Raw genomic sequence first — 16,084 nt, 5'->3', positions numbered from 1 at the left:
ATGTATTCAATATGATTTTTAAAGGTTTTCTTTTATGTCTCCCAACAGTTCTGGGGCATTTTTCTTTTCTTTTTTAAATTTTGTTCACAGTGTTTAACCCTCTATATATTGAACTTGTTCCTTTACTGAGACATGATGCAGTTTTTGAACCTCCAAATATTTATAGTTATGGATTTAATCTGCAATATCAAAGATAAAAGTGTTACAAGGAAAGAGCCTACCAAGGAGCTGAGGCATGGTGGTCCTTCCTCACCAGTTCCTGTGATCATACCAGAAAAAATTCAGACATGCCACTTACAGTGGACACTTTCAAGGGAAAGAGTGAGTTCTCTCAGAGAGGAGAGGGAGGGCTGCCCAGTCTCCCCTCCTATTTTACTGGTGTACTGGGAAGTTTCCAGAGACTACACTCAAGTCTACTTCTTGACTTGACTGAGCAGGTTTACATCAGACTTTCAAATCCCTGCTGTGTATGGTAAACTTTCAGGAAAACTCAGTTCACTTTGGCCCATGCTGACTTATTCTGTTTGGAACTGGCTCTTACAGATTTTTATGGTTATGGGGAATTATTCTTTTCTTGATAAGCTCTGCAAACTGATCTGTGTAAAGGTCATAAATGTCCACCACTCCAGGGTTACTTGTGTTCTTCTTATCAGCATTTTATACCTGCATTAGTAACAGATCGTTTGCTGATGAATGTAACATATTCTACCCGGCAGGATTGAAAGTAAATCATTTTCTAAAAGAAAGCATGTAGAAGTCAGCACAATAGACCCAATTTATGGAGTTATTCCCTTAAACTCACATTCCCAGTTCTCATGTATAACAGTGCTTTATTTGGAAATTTAAAAAGAAATAGAGATAAAAAGTTGTCTTTGAAAAATTAACTTAGTGGCAGGTTTTTATGATTTCAAAGATATGGAACACTTCTGAAACTGAATACTACTAAAAACGTGTGGTGTCAAGAGTGAGCTGAAGAGTAAGGGAATCAGAATAGATGTTTGAATCATAAACTAAAGAATGAGTAAAGGAAAAAACCCACAAAAAAAGGAACTGTAAAAACTAATTTTTTTTTCCACTCTATATTTAGTGCATAAAAAAAGTAACTGGAGAATAGTTTAATCTAATAGTATTTTATTTTTGTTGTTGAATTAAGTCCCATTAAGAAATTAATCCTAAAAATGAAAACTAGGGAATGTGGAGATTATTACATACTGAATGTGAAGATTATTATACCCTGCTAGGGAAGGCAACCAGTGTGGTCAATCTATTAAGAAAATTAAAGTCTAAACCAGGTAGGTGCAATGCACCTGTAATCCCACAGTCTCCTGAGGCTGAGACAGGAAGATTGAGAGTTCAAAACCAGCCTTAGTAAAACCTTGGCACTAAGCAACTCAGTGATACCCTGCCCTGGGGATGTGACTGGTGGTTGAGTGGCCCTGAGTTCAATTCCCAGTAACCCCTCAAAAAAAATTTAAATTTAAATTTAAAAATATTAAATCTTGAACAAGATTTTTTTTCCCAATAACAGATCATAGTAGCAGAAACCCATATGTGTTAGGCTACATTATCTCAGTGTTAGTAAAGATAAGAAAGCAAATATACACACTTGGCTTATTTTACTTCCTTCTTAACACCAGTATTAGCTGGAATTAGTTCAAAATCTCGTTAGAATCACAGGATTAATTCCCTCAAAATATGTTTCTAAAGAACATCAACACGAGTTTTGTACCCTGAAATGATTTGTAATATACAATGTAAAGGTATAGAAGCAAATATTTCCAGAATCAGAGGCAATCACTTGCCGCGGGGGGGTGGGGGGGGCGGGGGGCTAATATTTGATAGTATATCACTTTTCTGCTGAGATTGAAAAGGAGTGTAGTTACAGGCTGAAGGAGTGTTTCCAACTATTCCAGACTAAGAACATATATTTGCAAAACTGCAACCCACTGATATCTGTATTATGCCTTTGAGGGTCTGCAATGCATTTTAAGTTCCAACTCCTAAACGTAGAAGGCCCCAAGTCAGAGCACTCTATGGAGCTTCAGTTTAGGAACTGTGGCTTTGGATTTAATTTAGCACATGCTGATATGAACTTCAGGTAAAAGTGCTTGCTACACAAGGATAGAGGCATAGCTACATGTATGGTAAAACCAGAGTTGAGATATAAATGTTACCAGGAAACGTCCCTTAAAGAATCCAAGCAGGTAGCCATAGTGTGGGATAGTAGGTAGGAGGGATCCCGGGTAAGGAGAGCAGAGTGAGACAGACTAGTCTTCCTTGGACAGCAGACTGGGAAATTTTCAGCAGCAGCTATACCCTTATGTCGGGTGCTATTAGGGAATCCAAATCTATTTGGAGAAGATGAAAGTGACCAGAGCATGGCCATGTGTGATTTGTAGACATTGAAAAGGGTCTGCAAGAGATGAGGACTCTCCACAGGAAGCAGGTCCTGGCACTCACAGTAGTCTCTCAGTGACAAGCTCCAGTCCCCAGGGAAGACCTTAGAGAGAATAATGTATGTCTGTCTTTGCCCTTTGGAGACCTGGACATGAAATAAGGTACAGAAAAAAAAAATTTCACAAGATCTGGAACATGAACGGTGTTATAATAAAAAAACAAGAAAACATATGAAAGATAAAAATATATCCATTATGAAGGAAAACCTAACATACACCAAAAGAACAATTAGAAGCCATAAGGAAAGACTTGCTTGTGTATGAAAACTTTAAAGTGTTATTTACTTAAAAAGTTGGAAATTTTCTCTCATTTTTAAATGAGGCTTATAACTAAACACATAATCTAAATTTTAAAAAGTTAGAAGGACCAATTTTTGTACATAAATTCATGGAAGTGATTTTTTTTTTTTTTTCCGAGAGAGATTCTTTTATTTTTTTCTGACAGTTCTGGGTCATGGGGTTATCACTGAATCCTCTGGATTAATTGTCAGGACTTATTATATTTCCTGAGTTACTTTGGGAAAATGTACACAGAACAATCATTAGCCCAGAGAACCATGAAACAGAATATGTATATATAGTTTTCTAGTATTTATAAATGAAAATACAATGATACCTGGAAGACACTTATTTTCCCCCAAAATTCTCTAGGTTTGCACTTGATTTGCAACTTGGGTAAGAATTACACTATTAAAATCACACATTAACATTCCTGAACAACTTTTCAAAAATAAAATTTGGAGAATATAAACGTATATTTAATCTCTTACACTTGGGTGATTATAAAAATTAATTTTTAAAATGAATGAACTGTTAATGTGCTGTTAATATTCTAGGATGAAAATATTATTTTGCATTTTATAAAATATTGAATTACTATCTAGGTTAACTCATGATACTTTAGTAAAACTTCCAGGTATTCAACTGAAAAAGATACTTCTAAACTAGGTTGTCTCTCTGGTTATTATAATTTATTTTTTGTTGACCATATGGCAATAGCTCTTTGTAATGTACATGAAGATCAACACGAACATATCTGGAATAGTGCATCAGCAAGGATGTCATTAAAAACAGAGAAGAACACAATTTTAAGAAATAAAAAGTTATACATGAAGCATTCTGGTGATCTTCTGAAATGTGCATAAATTATGCAAATAAACAAACACTTTGTAACAATAAATAAAGTGAATGCTGGCCAAAGGCCAGATTTTTGTTTTGTTGTTATTTGGGACATAGAAATAGACATTAGACATCATCTGTCCCTTCCTTTATGCTGACTACTGTGCCACTAAATGAGGACATTAATTTTCCCAGGAAACCATTTTTCCAATCTGGGTGTGCCTATTTCACATTGATCCCTTTTCAGCATTCATTTATGTGATTCTTATATTCCATTGTTGGCTTTTTTTTAATTATTTTATTGTTGGTTGTTCAAAACATTACATAGTTCTTAATATACCATATTTCACAGATTGATTCAAGTGGGTTATGAACTCCCATTTTTACCCCGTATACAGATTGCTGTGTCACATCAGTTACATTTCCATTGATTTACAAATTGCCTTTCTAGTGACTGATGTATTCTGCTGTCTATCCCATTCTCCACTGTCCCCCCTCCCCTCCCCTCCCCTCCCCTCCCCTTCTCTCTCTCCATCCCCTCTACTATAAATCGTTTCTTCCACTTATATAATTTTTCTCCTACTCCTCCTTTCCTCTTATATGTAATTGTGTATAACCCTGAGGCTCACCTTCCAATTCCATGCAATTTCCCTTAACTCTCACTTTCCCTCCCGCCTATCATCCCTGTTTAATGTTAATCTTCTTCTCCAGCTCTTCGTCTCTACCCTGTCCTTGGTTACTCCCCTTATATCAAAGAAGACATTTGACATTTTTTTTTTAAGGATTGGCTAGCTTCACTTAGCATAATCTGCTCTAATGTCATCCATTTCCCTCCAAATTCTATGATTTTGTCATTCCTTATTGCAGAGTAATACTCCATTGTGTATAAATGCCACATTTTTTTAATCCATTCATCTATTGAAGGGCTTCTAGGTTGGTTCCACAATCTTGCTATGGTGAATTGTGCTGCTATGAACATCGATATAGCAGTGTCCCTGTAGCATGCTCTTGTTTTGAAGCAAATGTATTTGTCACTTACCCTTGAATGGCCTAAAGAATAAGTGCTGCATGTAGGTATGCAGAAAGAGCATTTTCTGTAAGTCAATTATTCAGTGAATACAATAATGAGTGAATGAATGAATGAGCAGGTGAATCTTGAACTATTTAGACCAACAATATTTATTACTTCTTCATGTATTATGTTTGTAAAATACCCTAAATGCTTACATTTCATTTGCTATAATAATCCCACAAAAAAAAACGTATGCCATAAGTGTTCATATTTTTCCCATTTTGTCAGTGAGGGAGGCACAGCTTTGGCAGGTGAATTAATATATTCAGTGTCATAGATTTTGTCAGATGCATAGCGTGGATACACATTAGATCTATCTACCACAAATATTCGTTCTTTATCACCATCAGAGGAGATGCAAAAACTGACCTCATTATTAGACAAGCATGTACTCTTTCTTATTGAAATCGGAGAAGTCAAATACTCCAGGTAAAAGGTTGCTCCTCTACATGTACATCTTAGTAAATGGCATCAATTTTTATCTAATTGGAGGTAAAAAAAAAAATCTCTTGTAAATTACATTCAGTCATCTATCCCTGAGAATTTGCTTAAAAAGATTTTTCAAAATTTTCTACCAGGGAATGAATGAATAAATAAATATATATATATATATATATGTATATATATATATATACACATATATATATATAAAATGTGTCTCTTATATATATTATATATTACATATATTTTACATATATACATTTTTTCTCCAACTTATAATGCAAACATTTATAAAGAAAATTCTGCCTTGCTCTCTTTTACTAAAAGTAATTTTTAAGAAATTAAATGCTGTACTTTTGTGAAAAAAAATGTTAAATTTGATAACACTATATTTGTGTTTTCATGTTATCAAAACCTATTTAGAAAAAAATTCATCCTATACCTCAATGCAAATTGATGTTTTTGATACATGTGTTCATGTGTACAACACAATACTAGGGTTATGCTTACTTCTAAGAACATTAACTGAATTTCTGCTCCTCTCTCTCACACAAGAAAGAATATTGAAAGTATATGGTGATATAATCAATAGATGAATAAATTCTGAAATTTAAGGTAATTTGATAAATGTGTTTTATTAACAATAACACATTTTACATGTGTCATACACAATAAGACACAATACACACAATTTTCTTTTTTCTTTTTGTAAATTATTTAGAAACAGAATATCACTGAGTTGCTTAGGGCCTAACTTTTGTTGAGGATGGCTTTGACTTCATGATCCTCCTGCCTCAGCTTCTTGAGCCATTTGGATTACAAGCGGGCACCCAGCCCACAATCTTCTTAAATGGTGGTAAAATTGTATTTTAACACCAAATTCTATATTCTTCTACATTAAATTTGGATTTTTTTTCCCTGTCACTCAGACAGTATCTGTAAGGAGCAAAAATTTCCTATAGGACTAAAAAGAAAAAAGAAAAAAAGTCATTTCTTTTGGTGAATCTTCTTAGTGAAATAAATGACCACTATTTTCTAAATGATGTGGGGGCTATAAAGAACAGAGTACTGTACTAAGGAAAATTTATATAACATTGAGGAAGGGAAAGGGGCCTATGCCAACTTAGACAAAGAATTAAAGAAGAATGAAGAACTTGTATTTACACCACAATTCTCCAAAACCACTTCCATTTAGCAGAACAGTAAATAACAAGGGAAATACTCTTCAGACATTTAATGTGTTCTACAAACAGCTTTATACACTATGTTTCATTTAATAATGTTGACTCTAATTGAGTAACTTTTGGTGCTAGGTATTATTAAATGAGTCCTGTTTTTATAGATGAAGAACCCAGCCCACAATTTTCTTAAATGGTGGTAAAATTGTATTTTAACCCCAAATTCTATGTTCTCCTATGTTAAATTTTGACTTAATTTCCAGTAATTCAGACATATCTGTAAGTATTTACCTTAGGACAGGGCAGAGATATTATCCAGAAAAAATATCCACCACTTTTACCTCTTTAATATCTTCATAGTATAGGAAAAGTATTGGATATTTTTCCTTTTTCTTCTAAAAGCTCTTAACATGATTAAACCATGAACCACAGGCCACTAAAACAAGAGAAAAAGTCTATTTCCATAAGTACTCATCAAATCACTTATGTTTCCTAAACAATAGTTAAATTGTAAAGACATTTTGTATAATTTGGCAATCATGGGAATTGAGAATATAAGATCAATTTTAAAAAGTAAAATTAGCCATTTATGGATGTACAAACAATTAAAATTTTAAAAATGTGAAAAACAACGGAAGTATTTCAGATAAAAATATATTGACTGCCAATAAATTATATTCAGTCTCACATGGAAGAAAACTATTCTTATACAAATTATTTCTATCAAGTATCCATTAAAAATATAGGTGTACAGAGCTAACTAATGATTTGAGCAAGTTAAGTAATGTTTAGTGTGAGCAGAGACTAAGAACAGATTTCTAGTAACTGAGAAAGAATTCTAGAATATTTTTATTATGCTAATGATTGATATCAGGTTTATAACCTGAATAGTACAGTAAAATGTTGGATACAGTTGACTAATTTTCTAAAATGAAATTTAGATATAATTGTGATGAATTTGAATGCACTTATTTAAAAAAGTAACTTTTGAAAGAAAAATCCATAACTGTAATGGCTAATGGTATATATATATATATATATATATATATATATATATATACACACACACACACATATATATATATATGAATTTTAAGATAAAGACCACTTAACCATTTCCAGTCATGAATTTCTCCAGATATTCTTTCCATGGTCCAGGAAGAGGGTGTAAATTATTCATTAAGGCAAGTTTTTTTTTTTTTGATACTGAAACATCCTTGGCATTTCAAGTAAGGTAAATCATCGAAGTAGAGAGAAAAAAAGAAAATAAAATGGAAGTTATTCATAAAAAAAATAGATAATTAAAATGGCGGAGTGCTTTTTCTCCTAGAAACTGTGGACCATAATGCTTCTTCATCAACACCTCAAATACACAATATATTTAAGTGATTTTTCTGGAAGAGAAAGCTTGCCAGTTTCTGGCTCCTTTGACTCTGGAATCTAGAAATACACAACAACATCTTTGGGGAGAACTGAGAATAACAAGCAAATTGGAAATAACAAAATTGTGAGGCCTTGGTAACTCATTTCTACCACTTAAGCATCAGCAAGCATACAACAGGTTAAAAAAGATAAAGGTTAAGGAGGCAATAGAAAGCAAAGACAGGCATTAAAATCAGTTTATAAAGGCAACCAGTTGAGAAACTGGAAGACAGAGACCCACTTGCCCCTGTGTTTGTCCTCTAAGGATCACTAAAGTTCTAAAAAGTTGACAGTGATATTAGAACCCTGAAACTATACTGAATAGTCACCTCCTGACCTAAGGACACCAATGTAATAAGCTCCCTCTGGATTTTCTTTTTATCTCCTATATGCTCTTGAATTGGATAACAAGGAGATTTGTGACCTGGAACCATTAGCAAGCATAAACCAAATAAAACAAAACCTAATTCCTAGACAAAGGATCAGGAAATAAGAAGCCCAAAAGAGACATAGTGGAAAAATCCCAAATGCTGTTCTACACTTGGGACCATCTACATAGTCCAGTAGAAACCAGTAGAAAATGATGCTTTGTGCTTTCCCAGCTTCTTCTCCATAGCTGGGGACCCCATGGGTAGTTCCATACCACAGCAGCAAAGCTCTGTTTCTGCATGCCCTCCACCAGGTGGCACAAGAAGACCCAGCCATCAAGGCTCTGTCCTCCTTTAGTAGGTCAGTCAGCACTAGCCAGTGGTCCTAGGAGGTACCAAACGCCTCTCCATAAGGCATGAGCAGGGACAAAGCAAGATCACCAACAACCCCAGAATGTCAACACAACAAGAAAAACATTGCGTGGACTGATGAAAATAAACTCCTATGAGAACAAAGTCCTCCAAATACAGTAAAAATCTATATGGCAAACCTCAAAAGGGTAAATAACTACTAAAACTAATCCTAACAACATAGTCAAAATCCAGAATATAAATAGAAATAATCTGTCTTTCTAAAAACTAAGAAAACCACAATTTAAATGTACTAAGACAATAGACACCAATACTGAGTTGAATTAATTTCTGAATTATCTAAACAGAATTCTAAATCACCTAATGATTGATGTGAAAATGTAAAAGCTTAATCATGAAGGGCTAAGGTCATAGGAAAATATTTTAAACAATGTACTCAATATCTTAGGTAATCAATATATATCAGAAAAGATTGTAACTCTTCAAAATCATGCAAATCAGAAAAGGAGGGCAATAATAAAGATAAGAGCACAAATCCATGAAAATAAAAGTAGAAATATAATAGAAACAAAAAATCTCACTTTTTAAAATAAAATTGATAACACTCTAGCAAGAACAACAAAGATAAAAGAAAGGAGATACAAACAACAAAGATAAAGAACAGAACAGTGGGTATCATAACAATTCCTAAAACCATTATAAGAATAATATAGGTATATATTATGTGAATAATTTTTCACTCATAAATTCAACAACTTGGAAAATTTTCTCACAGATAACAAACTAGCAAATGTCAGATAAGATACTATAGATGATCTGAATAACACTACAGCTATTGAAGAATTCAATTTGGAATTTAAAACTTACACCAAAAGAAATACACAGACACAAATAAATGTTCACTGAAGAATTTTATCATACAAATAAGAATTAGCACTCTTATGTTAAGGTTTTGTAGAAGGCCACAATATCTATATCTAAGGACTGCAGAGGAATAAAAGTAGTAACACTGTCCTGAGGTGAGGTTTCTGTTGCTACCCAAGTTTAGATAACTTAAGTAAGGAAACTTACACTATTTTTCTTTTTTAATTGAAACAATTTCTCATGTAGATCAGTGCTCACAGTCACAAGTCAATTAAACATCTGGCCATTTTCTTACTATGTAAATGGGTAAAGAGACAGGGTCACAGTTTACAGCTTACATTTTAGAGTCTACCTTGTGGTTGTTCTCCCAGAAAGACTTAGAAAGAAGGTCAGTTGGTAGATGTATCTTCAGGAGACAAGGTGATGGATTCTCTTTAATTGTTCTATATCTAGGGAATTTTAGTTTGGTATTTGGAAATATAAGAGTCTCCAAGGAGCTTAGATGCCCTCATTTTCCCAGACAATTTTCAAGACATTTTTGAGCAGCAAATAATGTAGCTAAATGCTGTATCAATTACAGGAATTTCTCTGTATTCCAAGAGGCAATTTTGTGTAATAGTTGAGTGTTCAATTTGAGACTATCCTTCCTGTGTTGAAATACATACTATCACTCATTCATTGTGAGATATTTCAAAAATATCTAAATCTCCATGCCTCATTCCCCTTCTCTAAATTGAGGGAGAGAAATGCCCACTTTAGTAATTTAAAGTTTTATCATATCTCTTCCTTCAGCTCTCTTTTTCAATAAATCTTAAAGCCCTATGCATCCTTTCTTTGTTAGTCATAATATTAATTATATCCAACCTAACCTCTAAGTTACCTTCTAGTTCTACATAATCTTTCCATTTTCTGCATAGAAAGGTCTATCCACACAAAATTGCATCTGATTACACAATGAGAACAATAATTGTCTCTGTTGTTTACAATGAATTTATTTATTTATTTGTTTATTTATTTATTTATTTATTTATTTATTTTGTGGGATGTTATGTAGTGGGGATTGCACTCAAGGGCATTTCCCAGTAGACTGTGGAGTTTAAAATATAATTATCCATACATGCTTAATTATACAAAATTAAACTAGAAGAAAACATTTCACCAGTAAAATATTTGGCATATCTCTAATCCCAGTGGCTAGAAAGTCTGAGGTAGGAGAATTGTAAGTTCAATGCCAACTTTGGCAGTTTAGCAAATACAAAAAGTAAAAAGAATTGGGAATGTAGCTCAGTGGAAGAGCACTGCTTGGCATGCATAAGGCCCTGGATTCAATTTCCAGTATAGATGAATAGATGATAGATATATGATAAATATATAGATAGTTGCATATATACATGAGAGATGATAGATAGATGATAGATAGATAGATAGATAGATAGATAGATAGATAGATAGATAGATAGATAGATGATAAATAGATAAATCTCAACCATAATTACAAATGGGGGAAAGACCTGATTAGATATTTCTTAAAAGAATATATACAAATGGCCAAGAAGTAACACTCAGCATTGATAATTATCAGGAAACTGCAAATTATACCAAAATTAGATATCAATTGTATGACCTCAGTAAGACTGTGCTTTATCAAAAGACCACAAAAAAATTGCTGGCAAGAATGCAGAGAAAAGGAAAGCTTATACTCCATTACCAAGAATGTAAATTGGTATAGTCATGGAAAACATTATGGAAATTCCAGAAAAAGGAAAGGAAAATCCAGAAACAGTAATATCACTTGATCCAGCAATTTCACTACTGGTATATATTCAAATGAAAGGAAATTCGTATGTCAAAAAAAAAATCTATACTCCCATGTTTCTCACATCACTATTCACAATAGCCAAAATATGAAATAAAACTAAGTTCCCATCCATGGATAAATAAGAATCGGAAATGTGTTTTGTAAACACAAGCAAATATTACTTGACCACAAGAAATTGTGATGTCCTGCCTTTTGCACCAACATTAACAGAACTGGAGCACATTATATTAAGTGAAATACAGCAAGCACAGAAAAAAAATACCATACGTTCTCATTTGTAGAAACACAAATGATTAATCTCACAGAAGTAGAAAAGGTAGGAAGAAGGGGAAAGAATAATGGTAAAAAGAGAGAGGTGTGGCTATACTTGAGTCATAATTCTAATGTTCTTTTACATAGTAGAATAAGTAACATTGACAACAGTTAATTGCATATTTTATATAGCTAGTAGAGAAATTTTTGAATGTTCCCAACAAGAAATGTTTCATGTTTCAGGTGATTGATTTGTTGTTACACTGATCTGACAATTAAACATTGTATATGAATTGAAATATCCTAATTTACCCCATAAATACGCACAATTATTATTATCAATTATTTTTTTTAAAACTTTACATGCTTCAAATAAAACTAATGATATGTAGGAAACGGAAATGAAATCAAGACATTTTTTCTCAGAAAAGACTCATAACCTAGAATACTATGAGTAAACTATTTCTAAGAAAACACAATGTGGAGTAACATTTTTAAATCAAATTTAAAAGTCATCCTGCTATTGAAATTCTATATTTAGGAATCAAAAGCAGCAATAACCCACACATCATCATATTTGTTTATGGGGTATTTTCTTTGGAACTCCATGGCTGATAGTGAAAACACTCTTACAATGAATGTTATAAGGTACAAAACCATGCTGTTCTAGTCAAATTGATTTTCTTAAAGTTCATAAATTTGAAAAGCACTTTGGAATGAAGTAAAATATATGTGAACTTGTACAAACACAGTGTAAATAATTTGCAAAAATACACAGAATTTCAAGGTAAATGATTTTAATGTTAAATCTCTGTACTTCTGTGATATTTGACTTTCCCCAATAATAAATTACAATTAATCATATGGCTTAAAACTAATTTGTAAAACAAACATATTAATTCAACATAGCTAGCTATAAGATTTGATATCAAATTAACAGTTTGTTAGAATTCAGAATACTTCATGGGCCAGATCTTGTCTATTTGTCCATCTTAAGCCTGCTTTTATGACACTTGTTTCATATTTAAAATATCTATGGTGCAGGTGGCAAAGATTTTCTTCCATTCTGTAGTCCGTCTATTCACATTCTTGTTTTCTTTGTTAAGAGGACACTTTTTACTTTGATACCACCCATTTATTGATTCTGGATTTTTCTTCTTATGCTTTAGGAGACTTGTGGAAGAATTCAGGATCTAAGCTGACATGATTGAGGGTTGGACCTAAATTTTCTTCTACTAGGCACAGCGACTCTGGTGTAATGCCTATCTTCTTGATCCACTTGGAGTTGAGTTTTGTATAAGGTGAGAGATATGGTTCAATTTAATTCTGCTGCATGTGGATTTCCAGTTTTCCCAGACCACTTGAGAAGAGGCTATCTTTTCTGCAACGTACGTTTATGGTGCCTTTGTCTAGTATGAGATAATTGTATTTATGTGGGTTTGTCTCTGTGTCAGATAGAGCACCAATCTCCAGGTTATACAAAAAACCAAACAACCCAATGAATAAATGGGCAAAGGAACTGAACACACACTTCACAGGAAAAAAAAATTTGGTCAACAAACACATGAAAAATGTTGAACAACTCTAGAAATTAAAGACATGCAAATTAAAACTATATTGAGATTCCATCTCGCTCCAGTCAGAATAGTAATTATCAAGAATACAAGTAACAATGTTGGCAAGGATGTAGGAGAAAAGGTTCACTCATACATTGCTGGTGGGACTGCAAATTGGAGCGACCACAGTAGAAAGCACTATAGATATTACTCAGAAAACTTGGAATAAAACCACCATTTGACCTGGCTATACCACTCCTTATTACAAACCCAAAGGACTTAAAATTAGCATACTGCAGTGATGCAGCCACATTAATGTTTTTAGCAGCTCGACTAACAATAGAAATCTAGGGAACCAACCAAAGTGCTCTTCAACAGATGAGTGGATAAAGAAAATGTGGCATATATACACAATGAAATATTACTCAGCCATAAAGAAAAATGGAATTAGAGCATTTGCCATTAAGTAGATGGAACTGCAGACTATCATCCTAAGTGAAAAAAAACCAATTCCCACACACGAAAGGCCAAATGTTATAATATACAATGTTAACACAAAACAAGCTGGAAGAGGAAAGAAAAGAAGTTCATTGGAATGACGGGGAGGGAGGAGAGATGGGAATAGGAAAGACAATAGAATGAATTACAGACAACTTTCCTATGTTCATATGGGAATACATGACCAATGAAACTCCACATCATGTGCAACCACAATAATGGGATCTTAATTAGAATAAGTTATACTCCATGTATGTCAAAATACATTCTATAATTATGTATATCTATAAAAAAACAAATAAAAAATTACAAAAATGTATGAATAAATATATTATTAAATTTCTATATAGTAAAAACTAAAGTGACACATTTTTGTGAAATTACTTAGCATTTAATATTAATATTTAATGCATTTTAGAGTAAATTAGTGACCTTTGTTAATCACTTCAAAAATTTGTGGTGATTGACATATGATTTCAAATACTCTGACAGTCTTAACAAGCTATGTTCCCTCTGGGTGACCTTTCTGGCTGAATTTCAGCAAGCCTTATAGCTCCCTCAACAAAGACAATACAGTAGAAGTGACATAGTTTATTTTCAAAAACTATTAGAAAAGACAACACATTCTCTCTCTCTCCCTCTCTCTCTCTCTCTTTCTCTGTTTCTGTCCCTGTGTCCTTTTTGTGTCTCTTTGTTTCTCTCTTATTCAATTCTCCACACTCTATAGAATCTGAATCAGTACAGAAGCCTCCAAGATAAACTTTTAGTGGAGAGAGAGAATTGTCCCACTTGTTCCAACCCAAAAAGTCAGTTTGACTTTTTCTTGACATTGACTAGAGAAGTGGATGAATGACCTTCCATGATTATATCCCTGCCACCACAGGACCATATCCACCTTAAAAAGCCTGTGTAAAAACCACTTTGCTGAGTGCACTCAACACACCAAATTATGAAAGAAGATACCAAAACAAATGTTGCTGTTCTAGTCCTCTACATTTGAGAGCAATTTGTTAAACAGTGATAGATAACTGGAACATTAAATTGACATATTTTTAATTTTACTAATATAATACTCTTTCAGTTAATACAGAGGTATATAAAGGAGAGACTAAAAATGTAACACTTTGAAAGTAAATATTACACAGGAAATGGAGTCAGTATAACAGAGGCAAATGGTTCATATTCTGTACCTAGTAGCTTTTATACTAGTCCCTACAAAGTGATATAAAGAGACAAAGTATATTAGACATTCTTAGGAGTGTAGCAAAGAGAATAAGTAGAGGCATAGGGCTTATTTTCAGGTTGCTAAAATGCCCTAAACTTGATTGCAGTGATGGTTTTACAATTCTGAGATTGTACTGTGTAGCACTGAGCTTTATGTTTATTGCTGCATTGTATGATACGTGATTTACATGAAAACAAAATTGACACTTCCCCACAAAAAAAATTCATAGAAGGAAGTTATCCTTAAATGCTGATTAGTGGGACACCGGTCGGAACACGGAGGAGGACAGTAGCCGCCATCATGGAGAGCTGATGCAATCATCCCTGTTTTCTACTGATCTCAGCTCATTCAACTACGGAACAGGTGATTCCAGGCTGGTATTTGCCTGCGTCGCGCAGACAGATCGCTCAGGCTCGGGACTGGAAAACCTGAGGAGAATACTCTTCGGGCCTCACCCCTGGCAAGGCGGGCGCCGGACTTTGAGCGGCCAGATTCTAGTTCCCCGGGTTGCTTTGGCCCAGGGCGGGAGATCCTTCGGGGACTCCGGGCGGAGGCCAGTTACAAGTGGTTTGTGCGCTGAGGGGCGGCGTGGCTCTAACTCCCAGAACAGTTTTGGCCCGGGGCCAGGGAACACGAGGGGACTGTGTCTTTGACCCTGCCCCTGTCTGAGCGTACACTGAGCTGGGAGAGGTTGGAGCTGCCAGGCTCGGGCTCCCGGGGCTGCTTGGGCCTGAGGCTGGGGTACCTCTGTGGAGCCTGCTCCTAGCAGAGTGTGGCAGGGATCGGAGAGGCTGGGTTCTGGCTTCCGTGACTGCTTGAGCCCAGGGCCGTGGAGCCTGCGGGGACCGCGAGCTGAGGCCAGCCACAAGTGAAACTTGCGATGAGGGGCAGTGGGACTCTGTCTCCCGGAACAGTTTTGGCCCGGAGCTGGGGAACCCACGGGAAGTGCGTCTTAGACTCTGCTCCCAGCGGAGCGTGCAGCGAGCAGGGAGAGTCTGGTGCGGCCAGGCTTGGGCACCGAGCAGGGAGAGTCTGGTGTGGCCAGGCTTGGGCTCCCGGGGCTGCTTTGGCCTGGGATTGGCGAACCCGCGGCGGTTGCTCTGAGGAGCCTGCTCCTAGCAGAACGTGGCAGGGATCGGAGAGACCGGCTCCTGGCTCCCAAAGCGGCTCTGGCTCAGGGTTGGGGATCCTACAGGGACTGCTTCTTGGTCCGGGTCCTGCTGGGTGCTGCGGGGGCCTGGGGGGCAGAGTGGAGCTGCCTCCTGCACCCAGAGCAGGCTAAAGGTCCCACTGGTGTGGTATCGCGACACCCCAACTGCAGCTGAGGCCGAGGAGAGTAGCCGCCCACGCCTGGAAAAGGACCAGCGACCCGACGTCAGGGTAGCCAAGTCAACCCACTTGGAGTGGAGGCCGTGAAGAGCCGCCGTCTGATCCTGCAAGGT

The sequence above is a fragment of the Spermophilus citellus genome, assembly GCF_964194105.1.
Source record: "Spermophilus citellus genome assembly, chromosome: 8".
Classification (NCBI taxonomy): Eukaryota; Metazoa; Chordata; class Mammalia; order Rodentia; family Sciuridae; genus Spermophilus; species Spermophilus citellus.
The sequence above is the reverse complement of the archived record's forward strand: the minus strand, read 5'-3'. Positions refer to the sequence as shown.